At 44.5% G+C, this 22,850-nt stretch overlaps 1 protein-coding gene across 2 annotated transcripts in view; it reads right to left on the reverse strand.

Annotated features, from left to right (window-relative positions):
* Positions 1-20,546, reverse strand: part of PRR5L (proline rich 5 like) — a 129,887-nt gene extending 109,341 nt beyond the window's left edge. For both annotated transcript variants that reach the window (XM_033121082.1, XM_033121083.1), the window contains exon 1: positions 20,398-20,546. The gene's annotated coding sequence lies outside the window, so the exon portion shown is untranslated. The remainder of the gene's footprint in view (positions 1-20,397) is intronic.
* Positions 20,547-22,850: the final 2,304 nt, after the last annotated feature.

Consider the following 22,850-nt stretch of genomic DNA (forward strand, 5'->3'; position numbering starts at 1 on the left):
AGTCACCACAAGAAAAGACACCAACATAAATAAAGGCTTCTATTTAGGTATTTGTTTTTGCATTAATTAGATATATTAGTGCACAAACTGGTGGAGGTAAATTTGGCTCCATCATTTGACTTACAAATCGGTAGATTTCAACACTCTTAGCTATGGATAATATAGTGTGGTTCAGAGTTCAGCTTCTAGAGACAGGCTGCCTGGATTTGAACCCCAGCTCTATCATTGTTAGCTGGGGAATGTTGGGCAAGTTGCTTAACCTCTCTGTGGCTTAGTTTCCTCATCTGTAAAATGAGGATAATAATGGTGCTTAATTTATATGGTTGTTTGAAGATTAAGTGAAATTATATATGACAAGTGCTCAGAATAGTGCCTGGCACGTCACAAGTGCTTGATAGATATCAGGGGTTAGTACTTAAATCATACTCAGCACTGTGGTCTGGGTCACTCTTATTTATGGCCCAGCGAAAATTTTACTTTGCACAAATATTACCTTCAAAAGCCAAACTTTAAAGGGAAATGCTGCATTTGGGATTTGTTTATTCCTGCTGCGGTCTTTAGTAGCACAACCACCACACATTCATATCCACATATATGGTTTTATATTGGCCAAAGCCTTCCTGAAAATATTCTCTCAGTTACTCCTCCAATAACAAGGGGGCTGGAATCATTTTCACACTAGACAGATAAGGAACTCGAGACTCAGAACGGTTGGCGCGGGAGCCACGATCCAGTCAGGCCTTCTGACCCAGCAGTTACTCAGGAAGCTGCAATTTGTTAGCCTTTTGACTCCCAAATCACAAGGCTGTCCTTTGTTCATGAAAGCTTCCCTGAGGCTCCAAGTTCCCTTGCCAGGTATCATGGAGTTGTCTGATGTTTCTCTGGAATCAGCACCCTTCCTTTAATCGGGGAATGCACTCTTCTCCCATTCTCAGCCACACAGATTGGAGAGACCAACTCATACCCAGCTCCACGTGGGATCCTCACTGCCTAACTCAGTTAGCCGGCCTTAGACTCCGGGCCGCTGGACTAGGTAAAGCATGGTCATGTGACCCTATTTGGGCCAATGAGAGGTTGTGAACCCCAGGTCTTCGGCAGGAGACTTTAGAAGAGATTCCCTCCCATCTTCCTGTGTCCAGTGTGGGATGAGGGCTACAACTGCTTTAGTAGTTTTGCTCCCATGACAGGGGAGTGGGGAGCTACGAGGGGATGGAGGTGTACCCTGCATATAAGCACAGGATGAAGTAAACAGGAATGAAGGCAGAATGAAGATATGGAGAAAATCCCAGTCCTTGGTGATGTCGTTTGAGCTGCTGGAAAAAGCCTCACCTAAGGCCAACATTTGCTCTAGACTTTTCAATTACGAGAGTCAAAACCTTCCTTTTAAAACTGAGGCCTCCAGGTTTGGTGTTCAGTCACTTGCAAACAAGATTTCTATCTGATAAAATGAGTCTTCCAATACGACCTACACAGAACCTTCAAAAAAAGGGAGGAATTTAGGCTGGACTAGTTCTACGCTCTTGACATGGGATATATACTCTTTACAGTGCTTGCTTCTAGTTCTAAATTTCCTTTATTCCCTTTATTTCATACAGTACATATTCGAGAGTTAATAACCCATTTTATTTCCCATCAAGAGAGAAAAAAATATGGTGGGTATTAAGTGCCTCTATTATTTAAAAAAAAAAATCATTGGTATATGATTTGGACTATGAGGGACTTTCTAGTGAAAACTAGGGGAAAGTTTAGGAAACTAGCTCTCCTGGGATCCAACTCCCGTGCACACCTTCCTTTGTTATATTTGAGTCTCTGACATTTGCAACCAAATTTAAACCTTCTTTTCCGCTTTTTCTACCCATCTCCCTTCCTTTCCACCTATCCTCTGACCCACCCCCTCTTAATTCATGCTCACTTTTCCAGATATCCAGAACTCTTCCGTGGCGATACTCACAGCTCCCTGCCACTATCCTACTTAAATCACTCACCCCTGAAATCCTGTCCTCATGCAGGCTTATGTACTCCAAAAAGTCCACCCTCAGTGTACATACTGATTCATAGCTGACAGTAGCTCCACACATCCATTATCCATCCTTTTCAGAAGAGTTGAAAATGAACCCAAACAAACACCAATTGGCCGAGTTTCATGGATTTATCAAATCTCAGGATCGGAAGGAAATTAGTTAGCTAATTCAATAATCTAACTGGTGTGTATTGATCAGCCATGTGAAGTGTTAGCAGCAATGTGACATAAATAGTATCAAATAATTTACTAAATCATTGAACTTAAAAAAGTAAAACAAGGATTGATCGATAGAACTATATGAAAATCAGGGGCTTCTGTTTATCAGAAAATATCTGTAACAGCTAAAGTTCTCATATCCACCCTATATAAAGAACTTCTACAAATCAACAAGAACACTTGGTACTTGAACAGGCACCTCACAGAAGAGAATATTCAAATGGCTAATAAGCATATGAAGAAGTACAAACTCATTACTCCCCTGGAAGATGCCAGTGAAAACCACCAGAAACCAGAATGATAAAAAACTGGAACTCTCATAACACAGCTCATGAGAATAAAAATAGGTATAACCATTTTGGAAAGACACTTAGTGTCTACCAAGCAGTTTAGTATCTACTAAAACCGAATGTGCAAAACCTATGAATCAACCATTTCATTCCTGGGTATATCACACACGGAACTAATCAAATAACTCTGACTACAGACCCAGCTTATGGGCAGTTACATTCCAAAGTCTGTAAGAGAGGTAAAAAATCCCCCCAAAAGGCAAAATTACTCTTGAACTTTTCTTAAATTGCCCGTAACATACCACATCTACCATTTAATATGTGCAAAACAGTTTACATAACAAAGTTCATTTAAGGCTCACAATGAGACGGGTTCTATCATCCCAATTTTACAGATGGGCTCAGAGCGGTAGGAAAACTTGCCCAAGGTCACACAGCTGCATTGGGAGAGCCCTAGGGTTCAAATCTGATCCCAGTCAGTCCACACACTCTTACCCATGTTCTACTGCCTTTCCAGCTGGTTGCCTTCATGAAGATTGGCAAACGCTGTAAAGGAACAGAAGAGAAAAGGGGGGTTGAAGCTTCTCTGTGCCCAAACTTCCCTTGCCCGTATTTCATCCATCAACCCAGATGCTAGCCTGTTTCAGACAAGTGTTGGCTTTGGGTTCTCCTCCCTCCAGTTTCCCATTCAGAGCCTTAGCCTAGACTGAGTCTGCAAACGACAGCCCAAGGGCCAAATCCAGCTCATCACATTTTTTAAATAAAGTTTTATTGGAACATAACTGGACCCCTTAGGCTATGTATAGTCTATGGCTGCTTTTGCCCTACAGTGGCAGAGTTGACTAGCTCCAACACACACCATATGGTCCTCAGTACCTAAAATATTTACTATCTTGCTTTTCACAGAAAAATTTTGTCAACTCCTGGCCTAGCCTGATAAACTTTCCCTGCAGTCAAATCCATTTAAGGATCAGGAGGAGGTTGATTTCATCAGGTCCTGGTCCTAAACAAAAAGTCTCCTCGTCATCTAGACCCCATCCCAAAAGAGAAACATCTGGATGCTTTCTGCTCCTAACAGACCGACCCCTTTCCTCTGGTAGCTAATCCTGGAAGGACTTGTTTGGGGCAAGGTAACTACAGTCATCTGTGTGAACTGCATTTATGTCTAATCACTCCACAGCACGACACTGATTTTGCATATCCTTTACAACATCATATCAAATTTGTTGCAAGCCCTATTTGATCCCAACACTAAACTCGGCTCATGCATATTCCATCTTCATAACTACTTGCTCGTGGAATGTGGCCAATTGCTCACAATTCACACAAAATCAAAGGGAAGACTGGTCAGAAATGCTGGGCTATTAGTTCATACCCCAAATTAATTCTTAATGTGTAACTGATGAGAGGAAACTACTAACAAAGCTAATAGCCTAAAAAGAAAATAAGATTTCCTAAACTAAATATCAAGAGACAATCATTAGTAAGTTTACAAATTGTGTAGTAATTTAAATTTTCTAAAGCCAAAGCTCTCAGCTTAAATGAAATAATTTCCATCTTGACGAAAGTCTTCAGTAAAATAGCATTGAGGTTTCCTAAATACATGTGAACTTTACAAATTTGAATTTTATACCAGTAAAGGAGGCAAACGTACTTTCCTCACCTAATAGTTCAAGTCAAAGCATAAGCATTTAATAAAAATAGCTATAGTTTTCTAAATTTTTAAATTGGACTCGGCTCTGTTTTTTACGTGCATTACCTCATTTAATCTTTCCAACAGCCATATAAATAAGTACTATTATTCTCCCCGTTTTACCATGGAGGAAACTAATGAGAAAAGTGATTAAGTAGCTTGCAAAAGTTCTCATCACCATGTAGATAGACCTAACAGTTCACTTCTTTGTGCCCTATCGTGCCTTATACACATCTTATAGAAAGTTGCCAACGCCCATTTTTTACTGAGAGGAATCCCGTTTAGGTTTTGTGAGAGGTTAGGCTATTATTTTATTCAAAATCATAGACACTATTCCTATCAAACACCAGGCACTGCTCCGTTTTGTAGGCATGACGTCACTTGGTCTTCAGAACAACCCCACCAGTTCTATCATTATCTTCGCTTTTCAGAGGAGTCATCCTGGACTCAGAGAAGTTGAGTACGTTGCCCACCTGTCACAGAGTTACTAAATAAAAGAGCGGTCGGTACTCAGCCGAGGAATGGGAAACTGCAAAGTTCTTTGACGCCCTTCAGGGAAGCCCCCTCTTGATACATCAAATGAATCAAGTTGGAGATGTCGGGCTATGATGCCTTTGATTGGGTAAGTTTGTGCGCTGGTGCTGGGGCAGAGCCGGCTGGCTCTGCTTACTCAAAAGAGTAAGGAATTTCAAGTCCCCAAGGGGCAGAGAGGAGAACAACATTGGAGGCGGGTATGGGGCAAAGGACACCGAAGGAAATCCTTAAAGCCCAGCCAAACAGGGACTTTGGAGGTAAGAAATCCTAAGGGAGATGTTACAAGTTGTTTGCGGTCGTGTCCGACACGTGGAAGCACTGCAATATACCCCCCTGCATCTCTCCCTCAACCCTCACCAGAATATTGTCAGGAAAGTCCATCTTGCTCACTGCTGTGTGAAGAGATTCTTTTAGGGTAACTCAGTGAGGCACCAAGATGTGGATTGTTGCAGGGCAAAAACAGGGACTGTTTGTGTGGACACAGGAGCCCACGCCCATGGGGACAGCTGCCATCCATCCAAGTTCCATAAATCATTTACAGGGAGCTTTTTCAGTTCCTTCTTGCCAACCACATGATTCAACGGAATTAAGTACTCTTTAGTACCAGGTACTAAACAGGAGAAAAAAAAGGCTCATTACAGGGTATTTGAGACTAAACTTCTGTTCACTCCTATGAAACAGGCACTTTGCCCATATTAGCTCATTTACCCTTCACAACAGCTCTATAAAGTAGGTGCTATTATGGTCATTTTACGGAAGAGAAACTGAGGCATAGAAAAGTGAAGCAATTGGATCACACAGTTGCTAGCAAGAGGCATAGCTGGGACTTCAACTCAGGCAGTCTAGCTTCAGAGCCCATGATCGGAAGCACGACAGGCACCCCTCGTTTTATTGTGCTTGGCTTCATTGTGCTTGTGTGTTTACCCATTGAAGGCACAACCCTCCACCGCCAAGAAATTACGACTCGCTTTACTGCATTACTCACTTTACTGGAACACTCGCTTTATTGCGGTGGTCTGGAACCAAACCCGCAATACCTCTGAGGTATGCCTGCACTTTAAACCACCCACTGTACGTTGCCTGGAACAGAGTGCACTGAGGAAAATTCAGTTATGATGGTAACTGCAGGGCCGTCTAACCGCCAACCTCCAGTTCCTGAGTTGACAGTGTCCATACTCTAGCTCCTACTCTTCCTCTTGGTAGATTTAATTGGCTTTGCAGGTAAGGCAGTGATGCGTGGCTGCCTCTAGGCTCCTATTTTGAGGTGTGTGGCTTTTTCATACAGGAAAAGACACTGGCGATGAGATAGGACTTGAGCCAGATGTCTGGTCCCCAGGCCCCTGCCTGCTCTGAGCACAGCCTTCTCCGTCTGATTGCATCTAAAGGGCAGGCTTGTCTGTCATTGGTTCACCTGCTGCTTCAAAAACAGACAGCATTTGGCAACACAACAAAGCAAAGCTTGTCTCTGACCAAAACACGGGGCCCAGGAAAAAACTATCTTTGATGTATGAAGCATTTCTAAAAACTGAAACACACTTAACTCTTTGAACCTTGGACATTGATGTGGCTTAAAACTTCTTTCGCAAAGGGGGTGAAACCCATAACACTCTTAAGAGTTGGAAATCCCCAATAACATGGCTAACACCTGCTTTGCTTTTTCTTGCCCCAACCAAATTTAATCATCACAAATGGAACTCCAACTACATTTCGCACCCAGGATGCAGTCGGGGTCCATGGCTTCTTTCCATGAGACAGAAAGAAGACAGAGAACTAACAAGCTGGTGTAGTTGGGTGGGAGGAAGAGCATTCTCCTAGTAGAGGACCATTAACTTTTAGAGTCATTTTCACAATAACATTAAGCCATTTACTTTGCAATTATGCAGGGAATAAACATCAACAGGGCGTTCTGCGAGCACAGCTGCACGCCAACATCTGGTGTTACCTCTGGAATCCTAGAGGACACATCTGCCAGCAGAGCAGCTCCCCTAGAGCCCCAGCCCTCAGAAACTGGAATGGAAAGGCAGCGGCGGCGTCAGCCAGCAAAGTCAGAAAGATGCAGGTTGCCGAGACCAGGTGACAAATTGTAGACTGCTCTGTCTTAAGTACACAGGGTTAGGTTCTGTGCTGTTGGCCACATAAATATTAGGTGGGTGCAAAAGTAATTGCGGTTTAAAAGGTTAAAAATAATTGCAAAAACCACAGTTACTTTTGCACAAACCTAATAAATGACTAACCCGGTAAAAATAAACACCAAAAGCTACTGAGCCTCTATAGTGGGCCAGGTGATGTCTGGGGCACCCTGTGTGTGATGCTTCATACTAATGAGGTGGGTACTAGTCTTATTCCTGTTTTTCCCGTGAAGAAACTGAAGCACAGAAGGGATGAATTAGATACTCAAGCCCGCATATCTAGTTAATGGCTCGAACCAGGACTCGAACATCGGTTTATTCTGACTCTGGATCCCATGCTATTAATCTTCACCCTATACTGCCTCCCAAGTGGGTAACAATACAGAGCTGTGTCAGCAGATTACGCAGCACTCCAGCTGCCTCAGACCTTAGCAGTCATATTTCCAAGCACCTGCTCCATGACACCCAGTGAACTGAGATGTAGGGAACACACCAATGGCAGAATCAGCAGATGGAGATGGTCCTCTCCACCTTCAGGCAGAGTACACACCTCCACCTTCTATTCTTCACTTGTACTTTCTCCTATTTTCCTATCTGTCCTTTTCTTTGCCCAAAGTCATGATAAGGGACAGCCAGATGACTTAGTGTGAGAGGCAAAACAACCAATGTAACCCATCTCCTCTTTGTCTTCCCCTCTCTGAGTCATTCTCTAGATCTCTCTATATATGCAGGCAATATATTTACATGCTTTCCCAAAAATGGTATTCAGTGCAAAGTCTCCTGCCCACCCTGTTTCCATCCCCAAGCTCTATGTATTAGTGTTTTCTTGTTATTCCTTCCAAATTTCCTTTATGCATATGGAAGACACTATGCATGATGTTATCACCCGCCTCCCCATTCCTGCTCATTTTCTTGGAGTTCTCCCCACGTGAGTATTCTGAGAGGGCAGTTTCATTCTTCTTTAAAGCTGCACAGTCATCCATTTATACTAGATAGACTATTTTCACTTAACCTTCTCCTTGTGAACAAACATTCAGATGATCTCCAACCTTTTGCTATTTGTAACTCAATACTTTTACCCCTTGTGTCTATCTCTCAATTGGTTAGAACTCAGTGAGGAGAGAGGTTGAGGGGCATCCCCAAATCCCAACACTACCCACCGCTACCGTCTATCAGAGCAAAGAAGAGAACCTTGCTTAGCACAGCCCCGCTGCACCAGTAGCTTACTGTGCCAGGAGAACTGCCATGTTCATCTGTTCCCAAACATTCCATGTCTCTGCAGTCCATTAAAAAAAAAAAAAGTGGCATCTTGAGCTAGGTAATCTGTACATAGAGCATTTTTTAAACTACAATTTCAAGGGCTCATTAAGATGACATACAATTTAATTCAGCCTAGGGTACCAACTCAACAGGAGGCCAACCAGGCAGGCCTCTGCCTCTGTCTGGGCCATCGGGGGACAAGCAGCAAGTCCTTCCCACTAGGGCATTTGCCTCCCCAGCCCTCCTGCATTCAAGCCAGAAATGCATGCCTGCAGTCGTGAAAACATCACATCGGTGTTAGATTGGTCACCATGAAATGGTATATGCCGGGGGTGCCAAAAAAATATGACTTGTATTGACACATATGACACATGACACATGACTTGTATTCATCTTTTGTTATCAGTATATATTATTATAATTTTATTACAGTGTTTTCCTTTCATAAAATGTGTATACATTTTTTGGGGGCGCACCCTCTGTCTTTCTTCTCTTATCCCTGTAAGGTTTTTACTAAAAACAGCTATGCCCTGCAGCCACCCCTTTGGATAGGACTAGCACTAAAAAATGCGAATTAGGACATGTGGATGCCCTTTGACTTCTCTGAACTCAGTCGCTGCATTCTCAAGCTATTTCCTCCCTCCTTTCACCCTGTAGCTGATGCAGTGGTTGTCCTGCCCATATTCTCTTGGATGGCACCATTTCAGGGCACGCTGAGCTGGCTTTCAATGACCTGCTTCTGCATTTCTTTACCTCAGGCTTTCTCTGGCTACCAGTGTCCACTCTGCACAAGGCAAGCTGGAAGGGCCCAGTAGCTAACACCACTACCATGCCACCTCAGCAATCTTCAACCAACGGCTGACCAAAGTTGGTATAAATAAATAGCCCAGCTCCATAGCCACTCAGCTGAGAAAACACTCAGGACTGCATTCTATGTCGTTTTCAGTGTTTCCAGCAGGAGTAAGCCCATTGTAGGAATCTGCTTGATAACGTGCCATTTACTGGCCTTCGCTTGCCTACCTCACTTCCTCTAGAAGTACAATTTGTAAACTGTAGCTGTACATGCTCATTTTATTCTTATAATCACTGCCAATTTGCAGGTGAAGAAGGTTCAGAGAGATTAAACGACTTATCCAAAGTCACAGACATGAGCTGAACTGTGGTACAAAAGCAAACCATGTCCAGTGCCCTTTCCACTACATTCTATAATGTTTGGCCACTGATGATGAAAAACAGTGTTTAGCAATTTCTTGGCTATGAAGCTTATTTTGGTGAAAATGGGTCAGAGAAGAGTTTATAGAAATTTCTTGGAATTTTGGGCCGTTCTAAGAAACTCACCAAAACATCTCCCGTTCATTCCCCCCTTGAGCCGTACTCAACACTTGCTGTCGCAGAGTCTGCTTTGATGGGACATGTCCTCACAGCCTGTCCTACATGTCCACGACACCATCTGTACCCATTGTGCAACACTCAACACTACCACCTGTAGCTGTCAGCTATTGCAACAGCGCTGCTGCAAAATCAAAACCTGTGACTTACCAAAATAAGAATTTCTTTGTCTTGCTCACAGGTCTGCAGGTTGGCTAGAGAGACTCTACTTCAGTTTGGGTTGGACTCTGTTCCATGTGACTAATTTTGGGGCCCAGAGACAATGGAAGGTGGCTGTCCCAGTTGTGCTCTTCTCGTGATGGTTACAGGAGCGCAAGAGAAGCCAAACAGTGCAAACATTATTTAAAGCCTCTGCTAGCGTCAAATCCACTCACATTCCTTTGACCTAAGCAAGTCAATGGGCAAGACTAAAGTCAGGGGGGCAAGAAGTATACTATGTTCCAAGGTGGAGGCGAGGTGAGTAAAGACTTGCTGAATAATACTCTATATCTATCCCATCAGCTAAAAATGTGATTCCCAGAACAGAAGGACAAGCCCATCTTTCCAAAGTCCTCTAAAGCTGAAAAAGATCCTGTCCTATTAATCAAGCCAGTCCTGTAAGCTGCCAAAAGGACCTTTCCTGAAAGACCCTAGGGAATGTGACATGGCAGTCTCCCAGATGAAAGGTCCCCAAGATGAAAATCATCTCGTTGAGACTGGGATATTTAAAAGTTCAACCACTTCACTCCTAATGATCTACCCTAAATCAAGCTTTCATGCCCTCCCTCATTGAGGATGGGACCTGCAGACAGAGAGCAGGGACACATGTGGGTTTATTAAGTCCCCTCCTAAATAATCAACGCTTGCAATGGAAGGGAAGTCTGGGCCAAGATGCAGAACAGTGCAGTAACTAGTAAGCCCTGAGTTTGACAGCATATAAGTTATGATCAAAAGATACAGTGAATGTGTAAATAAAAAAAAATTATTACAGTAAAAGACACACTGCCATTAATCCCCCTCAAAATACTCCCCCTCTCTTCAAACACACTTAACCCACCATTCTTGCCACTTTCTGAAGCAGTTCTGGAAGTCCTCTTTTGTGAGTGTCTTTACTTCATCCTCCATCATGACAATGTTCTCTGTCACACATCGTTTCTGGTATACAGCAATTTCTGTCAATTAAAAACATTACAGTGTGTCCTCATCCACCTTATTCACTGGATCTGGCACTGTACGACTTGTAGCTCTTCTCCAAAGTCAAAATGACCATGAAAGGAAAACGTTTTGAATCTATTCAGGAAATCGAGGCAGCCACGACAGCACAACTAAATCCCAAAAGAGGACTTCCAGAACTGCTTCAGAAAGTGGCACGAACTATGGGATAACTGTGTTTGAAGCAAGGGGGAGTATTTGAGGTGGAGTAATGTCAATGTGTCTTTCACTGTAATAATTTTTTTATTTAAACATTCACCGTATTTTTTGATCACATCTCATATGTTTGATTTTGACTTATGCTGACTACTATTGGTTCCTCCACCCAGTATCCATTTTCCCTTCTGCCTTCTGAATAGAATTTTAAATTTGCTCAGGGAACTCCCCTCCTCGGGGAATGACCCACTTCCAGCACAAATCCGAGGGACAGTCCTAATTGGCCTCGCGGTAACTCCATTCCCTTTGCCAGTGATTGGTTTGGGAATAGTTAAGTGACTTAAAACGGGCCAATGAGCTAAATCGTGTGCCTGTGGGAAAAGCTGGCTGGAAAGAGTGGGAAGGGGCTTCTGGACCAAGTTTCTTCACTCAGAGGAGAAAGCTCTAGAAAGAAACTGACCCTCTCTTCTTTCTCTGAATGTTGCTATGTCTAGATGTCACTGTTAGAGCCCTATTTATTCCTGAAGATGAAAACAATTGGGAGATGGCAGAGCAGAGAAGTGGAAAAAAGAACAAGTGTCCTGAGGACATCATTGAACGGCTGAATCAACCTCCCCTGGCACTTGTCCTAGCTATGTCCTTACTTGTAAATGAGATAATAAAATATCCTGGTTCATGAGTCGACGCACAGCTAAAGTCATTTAAACAATATCTACCTCAGCCACTTACTAGCAGCATGTCTCTGGGCAAATCATTTTATATCTCTAACTCCGTTTTTGCACCAGTGCCTATGTCATGGAATTGTTCTGAGGATTAAATGACAATGTCTATGAAACACTTGAAAACCTACAGTGTCTGGTGCCTGGTATGCAGGCAAATGACTCACAGGTAATAGTTTTTCTTATAGGGCTTTTTGCTGTCATCTATCAAGAAAATGCAAGCCTGGGCTAAACAACTGCAATTATGTACTTCCCTAAGTTCACAGTTGTCACCCTCTGGCTGTTTCTTCCAGAAAGTTGCAATCAAACCTCCACAGTGGGAAGGACCTGTGTCTTTTTAGGGTGGGTTTATAAGTAGAAGGTCTCCTACCCTAACCACTGAAGCCAGAGAAGAGTAAACAAGGATACTTTCACTTTTTGCTTCAAAATATATAATTATTGCATGTTCTGTTTCATAACACATGAAAAAATGCAGATAAGCAATATGGGAAAAAGCAAAGAAAATTCACACATGATCCCATTGCCCACTGTGAACTTTGACTGGTATGTGTTCTTCCAGACTTTTTGGTGGAAGTTTCTTTGAAAAGAAGACAAGAAAAAAACAGGCATCCTTCTACAACTACTGAGGGTGAACTGGTGAAGAAATTTTTTGGAAGGCAACTCTGCAGAGTCTTTGAAAATTTTTTTAAATATATACCAACGCTTTGGCTTAAATGTTTGCTTCTAGGCATTCATTCTCTAGAAACAAGAGCAGTAGGTTCTTAGATAGAACTTACAGAATGCCAGGTACTATTGTACACGTCATCGTGCCATCTCAGTTTATCCCCACAACCCATGGGAGGTACCATTCATTGTTTTATAACACCTCTATTGAGATACAATTCACATACCATACCATTCATCCATTTAAAGTGCACAACTCAATGGTTTTTAGTATATTCAGAGTTGTGTGACCATTGCCACAATCCATTTTAGAACATTTCGTCACCCCCAAAAGAAGTCCTCAACATGACCTCCACCCCCCAAACCCCTGGAAACCACCAATCTGCTTTGCCTATGGATTTGCCTACTCTGCACATTTCATTTGAATGGAGCCATGGAGTGTGGTCTTTTGTAACTGGCTGTCCTTTCGGTTAGCAAAATGTTTTCAAGATTTATTCAGCTTGTGGCATATATTGCTACTTCATGTATTTTTAAAGCTGAATTATAGTCCATTGTATAGATATACCACACTTTGTTGTTCATCATTTGATGGACATTTGGGTTTTTCTCGTTTGGGCTATTATGAAAAATGCTGCTATGAGTATTTGTGTACAAGTTTTGTGCAGATATGGTTTCATTTATCACGCATAGATACATCAGAGCGGCACTGTTGGGTCATATAGTAAATCTATGTTTAACCTTTTGAGGAGCTATCAAACATCCTTTCAAAGTGGCTCCACCATTTCAAAGTGGCTCCCACCAGTCGTGTACAGAATTCCAATTTCTTCACTTCCTTGCCAACCATTATTTGTTATTTTCTGCCTTTTTTATTATAGCCATCCTACTGGATGTGAAGTGACGTCTCTTTGTGGTTAGTTTGCATTCCCTTGATGAATAGAGGGAGGCACTATTCTTATCTTCATTTTATACATGAAGAAACCGAGGCATAGAGAAAGTAATTAAATGAGCCATGGTTACTGAGTAAGTGTACAGACTCTTGTACATACAACAGTATATGCAGACAAAAGTTTGCTGCAGCACCACTTGCAGGGAAAAAAATAGGACAACCTGTTTGTCTATCTATAGGGGTTTATCCCTACAGAGGATATTATACGGATATAGAAGAATGAGGAAGGTCCATTTATGCTGATGTGGAATGAGCTCCAAGACACACTGTTAGTCAAAAAAGAAAGTCACAGAATTATGTGTATAGCATGAACCTGTAGGTATAGATATGGACATGGATGTAGATATATAGGTAGATAGAGATAGAGCTAGAAATAGAGGAGATGAATTACAAGGCTTCACACCAAATTCCTCACAATGTTCCCTAGAAAGTAAGTTCCAGGAGAACAGGGATTTTCTTCATTTTGTTCATTGCTATATGACCAACACCTAGAACAGGATATAGTAGAACAGAGTAGCAGCTACATAAACATTTGCTGTTAAATAAACAATTCCTTTGGAGAGCAGAATGGAAGGCAGGACGATGTGTGTACACAGAACAGCTCGTGTTTTACTCTGGGGAGCCGTGCTCTCTATGCATGAATTCATCTAGTTGCTGTCTCATGTTTCACACACACACACACACACACACACACACACACACACACACTAACCTGGAATTGGGGCTTTTGCGAGAGAAAAGCGGAGGCCCCCAGAGGACTGGGGTTGGAACTGAGCAGTGGCCTCAGTGGCTTCCCAGGACACGCAAGGACCCTCCAGGGCAGCAGTGGCTCTCACAGCAAGTGAGTACAACCCCTTCCTAGCCAAGCCCCTTTGCTGGGGTTGATGACCTGGCGGGGAGACAGGCCACTCCTGCAGGGTACCCCCACCATGATTGATAAGCTACTTTTCCAGTTAACAGGAATCGAATGTCAAGATGCCAGCAGTGAATCTTGTTTTCATGCCTGAGAAGATCTTAAAAATCAATAAGCATTAGAAGGACAGAGCCAAGTATTTTTCTTTCTACCATTTTTCAATATTTGTTTAATTTGTTGTCCCCACAGAACCCTCTAAAGAGGCCCAAGGATCAAGGTGACACAGCACAAGTGTTCACGTCACATCATTCAAGACTAATGGCTGGGCGCATTGGGAGACAATTAGAAAACGGACTAGGGCTGTGGCTCAACTGGGACAGTACATTTAGGGTACAGGAATGACCTACAGATGACAACAGTTGCAGATGACAAAATTTGAACCATGAAACTAGCAAGGTACACCCCAAATATTGGTTAGCAGAAGTCAGGATAAGAGACATGCAAGTTGGATGTACAGCAGGCTGCCACTCACAGATGAAGGTGATGCTAGGGGTCTAGAATACCCTCTCCATGCTTATGACTCAGACATTGCCACATTCTCTGACTATGTCTCATTTCTCAGGCCCGGAAGGGGCCAGTTCTCAGTGGGGTACGGCTTGGGCATCATCTTTGACTCGCCCTGCACACGACTGTTCAATCACCGAGTCCTGTTGATTTCACTCCAGAATAACTCTATTCTATCCATGTTCTCCATCTCCACGTGCTCGGGCTTGAGCAGCTGCTTCCTGAGCAGTCTTTCTGCCTCGAGTTCTGCTTTCCTCCCACTCCTCTCCACAGACAGCAAACTGGATTTGAGAGGCAGGGTTGCCTACAGTTAAGAGCATGAGTACAGGAGCCAGGCAGCCTGGGTCCCATCTGGGCTCCTCCAAGTTCCTCCAGATCTGCAACCTCGAACAGGTTGCTTCAGTCTTCTGTGCCTGAGTTTGCCTCATGTCTATAACAGAGATTCTAATTTGTAGGTACCTGGAAAAACCACAATGAGGATTCAGTGAATTAAAATAGAGGAAGCACTTAGAGCAGTGGCGGCCAGACCCGACCAGCTCAATACTCATCCCCTACATCTTTCTGACATGCAATCCCCCTGCTTACACTAGTGACAGGACAAAGTCCAAACTCTCCCCCCCCCCACCCCCCCCCCCCCCCCCCCCCCCCCCCCCCCCCCCCCCCCCCCCCGATCTCACAGCCGTGTCGGATCTGTCGGATCTGCTCTCCTTTCCTTTCTCACCTCTTGGTAACTCCCCTGCATTACATTCTACACTCACTTTAAATGTCCTCCTGTTCCTCCAGCAAAACAGGCTAGTAGGGCTTCACACAGACCATTCCCTCTGCCTAGAGCCTTCTCCCCAACGTTCTTTTCATCCCCCTGCCTGTCAACCGCTCATCTCTCAGCACTTAGATGATATTTTCTTTGGGAAGCATCTCTCCCTCATCCAATTCCAATTAGGGGCGCCTTCTTTATGTTCCCCCTGCACCTTTATGTCCCACCAATGCACTGGCTACTTTGTATTTTTAAGTGTTTTTATCAGGAAAGATTTCACACAGAAAAGCCCAAAGCCAAAAGAATACTAAAATAGTACAAAGAGCACTCATCTATTCCCAGCCATTGATAATGTTTCACCAGATTTGCTTTCTCATTCTCTCGGCATTTATTTATTTTGTTTCTGAGTAAATTATAGACATCATGACTTTTCACCCCCCAAAATTTCAACTTGCACCTCCAAAAAAGAAAAAAAGCTAAGGGATATTCTCTCACCTGAAACATAATATCATAATCACACCTTTAAAAAAATGAATCGTTCTCTAATGTCACTAAATACTTGGTCCATATCCAAACTTCCCCAGCCCTTCCCTGATTCCTGTAGAGTCCTTCTGTCACACTGCGTTTGAATTGCTTCCTTACTGCTCTGTTTTCCTCCATCAGCCTGTGAGCTCTGAGAGGAATGGAATGTGTCCCCTTCACTTCCCTCTTCCCAGCACTTAGCTCCTGGCAGGCCCTCCGTACATATTTGCTGAGAGAAAGAACAACTCTCCTGCCCCAATCCCTCCTCCTAAGAAGGGCTCTCAGCCTCCTCCGGTCTCAGTCCAGCTGGCCCCCTACACACACACACACACACACACACACACACACACACACTTACACACACACTCACACACACACTCACACACACACAACACACATACACACACAACACACACATACACATACACCACACACACTTACACTACACATACACTCGCACACTTACACACACACTTACACACACACTTACACACACGCACACACACACACACACATCTTGGTAATGGCACAGCATCACTTCAGTGTCCCAAGTTAGAAACCAGTGGGGCACTCTAGACACTTACGTCTGTTGACCCCACACACAGTTCCCACGTTGGCCTAACCCCTCCCCATGTCCATTCTTGAGGCCAGGGCTCCGGTTTGGCCCTTCATCCTCCCTCACCCAGCTCCCTGAGTCTTGACACCTCCAATGTGTCCCTGTGTGGCCTCAGAGCTCAATGTGTAAAAGGCAAATCCACTTGGTTCGCTTTTCTTCTTGACGTCCTCTGTGTCCCCACTCCTACCCCACCCTGGGCCCAGCCTCCCTATGCAGCCTCAGGTCCTAAACTGGCAGCTCCCCACCGCCTTTCTTCTCCCTGTCCTGACTCCTACTTCCCCAACCCCCTGGATCTCTGGCCATTCAAAAGCACCTGCAGGTCTCCAAGCACATTATGCTTTTTCATGCCTTTTTCATGCCAGTCCCTCCACCTGGAATGCCCTCCTTCCGGCACCTGGAGAGAAGCTCAGATGTCACTTTTCCCACTCCCGTTTGGCAGAGTGCCCACAAAGGCCTTGGGCAAAATAGGTGTTCATTAAATACTTTCTAAGTGGATGAACAGAAATGCCATCTTCTCCTTCCTCCCTGGTCCAAGTCAGCTGTAGCTCCAGGCCATCTCAGTCCTTTTCTTGGGCCCCTGATGCCACCCCAGCCCAGTCCAGTGCTGCCACCAGATGGACCCCGGGCACAGCCTCAGCACGCTGCCTCCAAATGGCTGCCAGGCCCTTTGGTTGTCCTCCCTTTCCCAGGAAATTATGCAAGAATGGGCAACAGCAGGCCTGGACTTTTTCTATGCAAAGACAATAATCAAAAATCTAAACAAAGTTTTCTCAGAAATAATTACCTTTATATTTTGAAGTCATCTTTAGGAAAAGCACCTCGTTGGAAATAGAAGGTGAGACGATATGGTCCCTTTTGCCTCGAATAGGGTTTTCCGAATACAGTAAGGCTTTTATGCACTTCTACAAAAAAAGATGCTCCTAGGTCATTATTCCACTAAGTTATACAAGGGGAGGGGCTGGGGTTTCAGGCAGAGCTCCCATTGGTGCACGGAGCTCCTCTCACACTGTACCTGAGAAGGTTCCTGACTCACCCTGGCACCAGCCCCTGCGTTACAACTGCAGCACAGGTCGGAATGTAACCTCTTTCCCTTTTTAACATTCTGCTCAGAAGGAAATTTTTACCAGCACAGAATAAAATCCGGCAGGCAAAAGCTCTCAGAACCCTGGTGGTGAAGGCCTAGAAGAGTGACGGTGAAGTGAATGAAAGTCAGAATCTTGACTGCCATTCCCTCTGCTGGTTGAACAATCTATCTTGAGTGACTTCCTTAAGCTTTCTGAGCTCCAGAGTCTTCTCCTTCGGCTGTACGTGGGTATTATCTTTCTCACAGGATTCTCCATGAAAACTAAATGAGATGCTGTATGCACAGCAGGACGGAAAAACGTTTTTAGTCTCAGGTTGTGCTGAAGCCACAAGACATTAGATGCCACATTCCAAAGGGAGTGTGACACCATCGTGAGAAGTTAAGAAAGAAAATGTTTTCCCCTTTATTGGACCACCTCCAACCCACAGGGAAGGTTGGACGAGGAAGATGGTGGGAGAGGAGAGGAGGAGTTTTGGAGTGACCACTAGACGTTCTGCAAGTTCCAACTTCCCGCTCCTTGCTCCCCAAGAGTGAGCTCAAAGGTTCTGTATCCCGGGAGCTTGGCCATCACCGAGGGCTGATGTCTGAATCATGCCTGAGAAACCCACAACACGGGGTGGCCAGCTGGAGTGAGAGGGAGTGGTGCCACTGGATTTGCCAGGGTAGTGGAAGATTTTCCACAAGCCAGAGGTGTGCAACAGGCAAACTTGTGGATCGTGTGGATCCTTTGGAGTGGGAATTCTTCCACAGAAAGACTCTGACTGCACAGCGATGGCTGATGTGTGGCCCCCGCCGCCCCCCGCCAACTTTGTATGTTGAAGCCTTAACATCCAGCACCTCAGGATGTGTCTGTGATTGGAGATAAGGTTTTAAAGAGGTGATATGTTCAAACGAGGCCATGAAGATGGGCTCTAGTTCAGTGTCCTTAGAAGAAGAGGAGATTTGGACCCACAAAAACACACCAGCCGTGCCCACGCAGAGCGAAAGACCATATGCGAACACAGGAAGAAGGCGCCACCTGTAAGCCAAGGCAGGGCTTGGGAAGAAACCAACCCTGCCTGCGTCCTGAGCTTGAACTTTTAGCTTCCAGAACTGTGAGAAAATACATGTGTGTTATTTAAGGCACCTAGTTGGTGATATTTGTTATGGCAGCTCTAGCAAACTAATATAGCACCGTTCAGATGCAGGGGGCCTGAGGGAAGAGTCTTAAGCAACCACCTTCAAGGGACTGGCAGTTCAGAAATCCCCAAAGATGAGGAAGGAAGGTATTCACTGAAGAATCCTCACAATTGTGCCAAGAGATAAAGAATCAGGTTTAAATACCCACCAGGCATAGCCAGTGAGATGCCAGCTTACGACAATATTTACCAAGTAAGAACTTCCCGCTCCCTTTCTTTCTCTGCTCTCTCTCCTCCGCTCCTCTCTCAGCCAAGGGTCAGAATCCTCAGTGAGCCAGATGGAAGCATAAAGTGGGAAGTGCGAGACTCACCACAGACTGCCTTTCCCAGCTCCAGGCGCTATGGAGGAGGAGGAGGAGTCTCCACTTGAAACAAAGTTTGAAGGTCTGGGTTATTCCACAGACCTGGAAATCACAGTTGCTGAACTGAGACAGTGTTGGAATGAGAAACACAGCCGGAAGAGTCAGGGACCAGCCTTAATTTTCATACTTGGGCAGTGAAAGAGTGTGGTTCCATTGAAAAACTGTAGGGGCAGTGATAGGTAAAAATAAAGTTGAACCTTATAAGTCCTGTTTATTTAACATATGTCCTCCTACATATGTGGCAACTTAGCGCAGTCTCTGTCCAAACAAACGATGGCATTCCTTGAGCAATTATTATCATTCCAAACTCCTTCCGGGTCACCATCGAGCAATTCCATCTTCTTTGAGCAAGACAAAAGCTAACGACAACAGACAAACCATTTAAGAGCAGCTGCATTCCTCAAGCTGCAACCCATGGTACAGATGTTCTCCGAAGCCAGAGACAAAACACCACCCTCCATCTCTAGTGAGCCAGACAAGGAGACGAACCGAAACCAGCCACGGGGCTGGGAGGACTTTAAATTCACATAAAGCCTGAGAGCCCTGAGCTCAAATCCTGGCGCTCACTTGACAGTTGTGTGACCCTGAGCAAGTTTCTTAACTTCTCTGTACTTCAAATTCCTCATCTACAAAATGGAGATAATAAAAGTACCCATCCAATATGGTTACTGTGTGAGATAAATGAGAAAATAGGTGGAAACACTTAGACTATTGCCTGGCAGAGGACTCAGTACTCATAATTATCACTATATATCGCAGCCTCTCAAAGTGAAGCCTTGTGATGAACTTGGTTTCTTGTGAAGAACCTTACACAAGGAGCATGGTGATGAAGAGCACAGATTCTTAAACCAGGCTGCCTGGGTTTGAATCAAGCAAGAATGGGAAGCACATTGTATAAGTGTTTCCTATACTTGCTATCGATATAGTAAGATACATAAGTAATATGTATACAGATACAGTACATATAGGAAGAGCTTAATGATAGCAGCTCTTATTAATGAAACAAGCATCTCAATACACGCACATGGGGCCTGAGGTTTCTGGTCACCAAAGGACATCAGAGGCATTGAATAGGGGTCAGACAGGCAGAGTGACCTCAGTTGCTTTTGTTTGTTTATTTGTTTAGCAGAAGGCAGTGGCTCTCAAGCACACAGAATATCTTAAACCCAGAAACCCATTCTCCTGGGGCGGGACCCTCAGCCATTGCCTCCACCCCCCTCCCTGCCAACAGCTCTCAGCCTCTCTCCTGTGTTACCTGATTTGTTTCCTTCTTCCAGGGCAGGTCCCACCTCGCAGGGGAGAGGTGAAGCCCCTCGACCTTCCAGCCTCCTGACAAGGTGACACTTCAACAGCCCCAGCTCTCTTTGGGTCTGGCTCTCCACTCAGTTCCCACTGATCCTTTTCCTAAGGACTGGCGGAAAAGATGACAAGCTGATATCCCTTCCCCCACCCCACGCAGGAAATAATTGTTTCGCCGATTCCAGAACTGACAAAACAAGTGTAACATTGGAGAAAGCAGAGGAAGGTGCCATTCAAGGCCATTGTTACAGCCTCCTCTCTGTGTATGAAGGGGAACAATGGGGCCCTGTGTGTGTGAGAACAATGCTGTGTGTTATCAGCCACTCCTGGGGACGGGAGGATGAGAAATGAGGCCACCATGCCCTCCTGGGTCTGAAGCGCTCTGGAGTGCGGGAGTCATAGCCACCAGGCCGGTCAGAGCTGGGAGAGGAACTTTGGACGCCCAGCCCATGGTGTTCTGCAATGGGAGCGGGGGACGCCTCCTCAGGCCTGTCCTCTCCCTCTCCCCTTCTCCAACCAGCTTTCAGAGACTCATTGAGAGTTAGAGCTGAAGAGAATCACAGATATCATTTCTCCAAACACGTATATCATCTACTCCAACTCTTGGCTTTAATGAGGGGGCACCTGGCTGGGACCAACGCCCAGCCATGCAGCATATTAGCAGCCGTTGGTCAGGCCAGACGAACTGTTACGTAGTAGCATCCATTGAAACCACATCACGGACCAGACACTATATTATGTATGAACAAACTCACACAATGACCTCATTTGCTCCTGCCTTCGAATCCTGGCTCTGCCACTAATTACCCATGGACTGTGAGCAAGTTTTTTCTGTGACCATTCATTTTCCCACCTGTAAATGGGGATTATTTGGGTTACTGTGAGTGTAAATGAGTTAAAACATGTAAAACTCTTAGAACAGTACTTGGCCCATAAAAATCACTCAAGAAGCATGAGTGACCAATGAGATGTCCACATTACCCCCGACAATTTGCTTAGACTCATGAGGAGATGGTGTGGAGAGGGCTGGAAACCCAGAACCCGAAATCCCCAAATTCAGCCTTGCTGCCCACTTTGGCGTAAGTTTACCCCCTTAGGTCCCTGAGGGAAGTGGCACTAACAAATACTCACAGGGAGAAGGCAGATGACAAATGTATGGAGAGGGTCAACTGCGGCACAACAGAGAGTTGTGAGGACATGAGGAATCTGAGAGCCCAAGCCAGTCTTCAGGGGTCAGCCAGGACTCAGTTCTAGCCACCTGCTGCAATGTGGAAAGACAGGAACAGCATGGCTAGGCCAGTTAATTTGTAAAAAAAAAAAAAAAAAGACAACCAGAAATTTGGATTTTTATGTCCCAATTTTTAAACACTGTGTTAACTCAAACATTATTGGTACAGAGTTAGCCCCAATCATGCAGCTTATGTTGCCTGATCTGGACACAGATGACATTTCCAAGCCAGTGTATGGCCCCAATTTGCCTGCAGTCTACCATGAGCGGATCAGGTCACTTCAAAGTCACACCTTGGCTTAGAGAAGGTAGCATAAGGCGAGAAGCACAGAGCAGCCCCTCATCCCTGGATGGCGCCTCATCTCAGTCCACGAATGGGAGTGAGGAAAAGGGAAACCAGGGAAATGCGGGGGACTCTCCCCGAAGGACCACAGGACCCATGGCCGAATCCGCCTCCTGCAGACATTCCTCTGATAAAGAAGGTAACCAGGACTTCAGTGCCCATACTCTTCATCAGTCTCTTTAAATGAACCTAAGTGACAAAATGTGCTTGCTATGCAAACGCAACTCCAAACCAAGATTGCTCAGAATGAGACACCACTTCACACCCGCTGCAATGGCTATAATCAAAAAGACATAATGATAAGTGTTGGTGAGGATATGGAGACATTAGAACCCGCATACAATGCTGATGGGAACGTAAAATGGTGTGACCACTTTGGGAAACATTCTGGCAGTTCCTCAAAATGTTAAACACAGAGTTACTATATGACCCAACAATTTAACTCCTGGGTACATACCCCAATAGAAATGAAAACATAAATTTACACAAAAACTCGTTCAAAAGTGTTCATAGTAGCATTCATTATTCATGATAGCCAGATATCCAGCCTATCAACAGATGAATGGATAAACAAAATGTGGTATAACCAAATAAAGGAAATTATTTATCAATCAAGAGGAATGAAGTACTGATACATGCTACAATGTGGACAGACCTTAAAAATACTAGGTTAAGTGGGATAAACCAATAAAAAGACCACATACCACACTATTCCATTTATATGAAGTGTCCAAAATGGACTAATCTACACAGACAGGAAAGTAGGTTAGTGGTTGCCTAGAGCTGGGGTGTGATGAAGAGAGTTGGGGAGATGCTAGCTAAAGGGTATGGTGATTCT

This window comes from Rhinolophus ferrumequinum, chromosome 11, assembly GCF_004115265.2.
Source record: "Rhinolophus ferrumequinum isolate MPI-CBG mRhiFer1 chromosome 11, mRhiFer1_v1.p, whole genome shotgun sequence".
In the NCBI taxonomy this organism is placed as follows: domain Eukaryota; kingdom Metazoa; phylum Chordata; class Mammalia; order Chiroptera; family Rhinolophidae; genus Rhinolophus; species Rhinolophus ferrumequinum.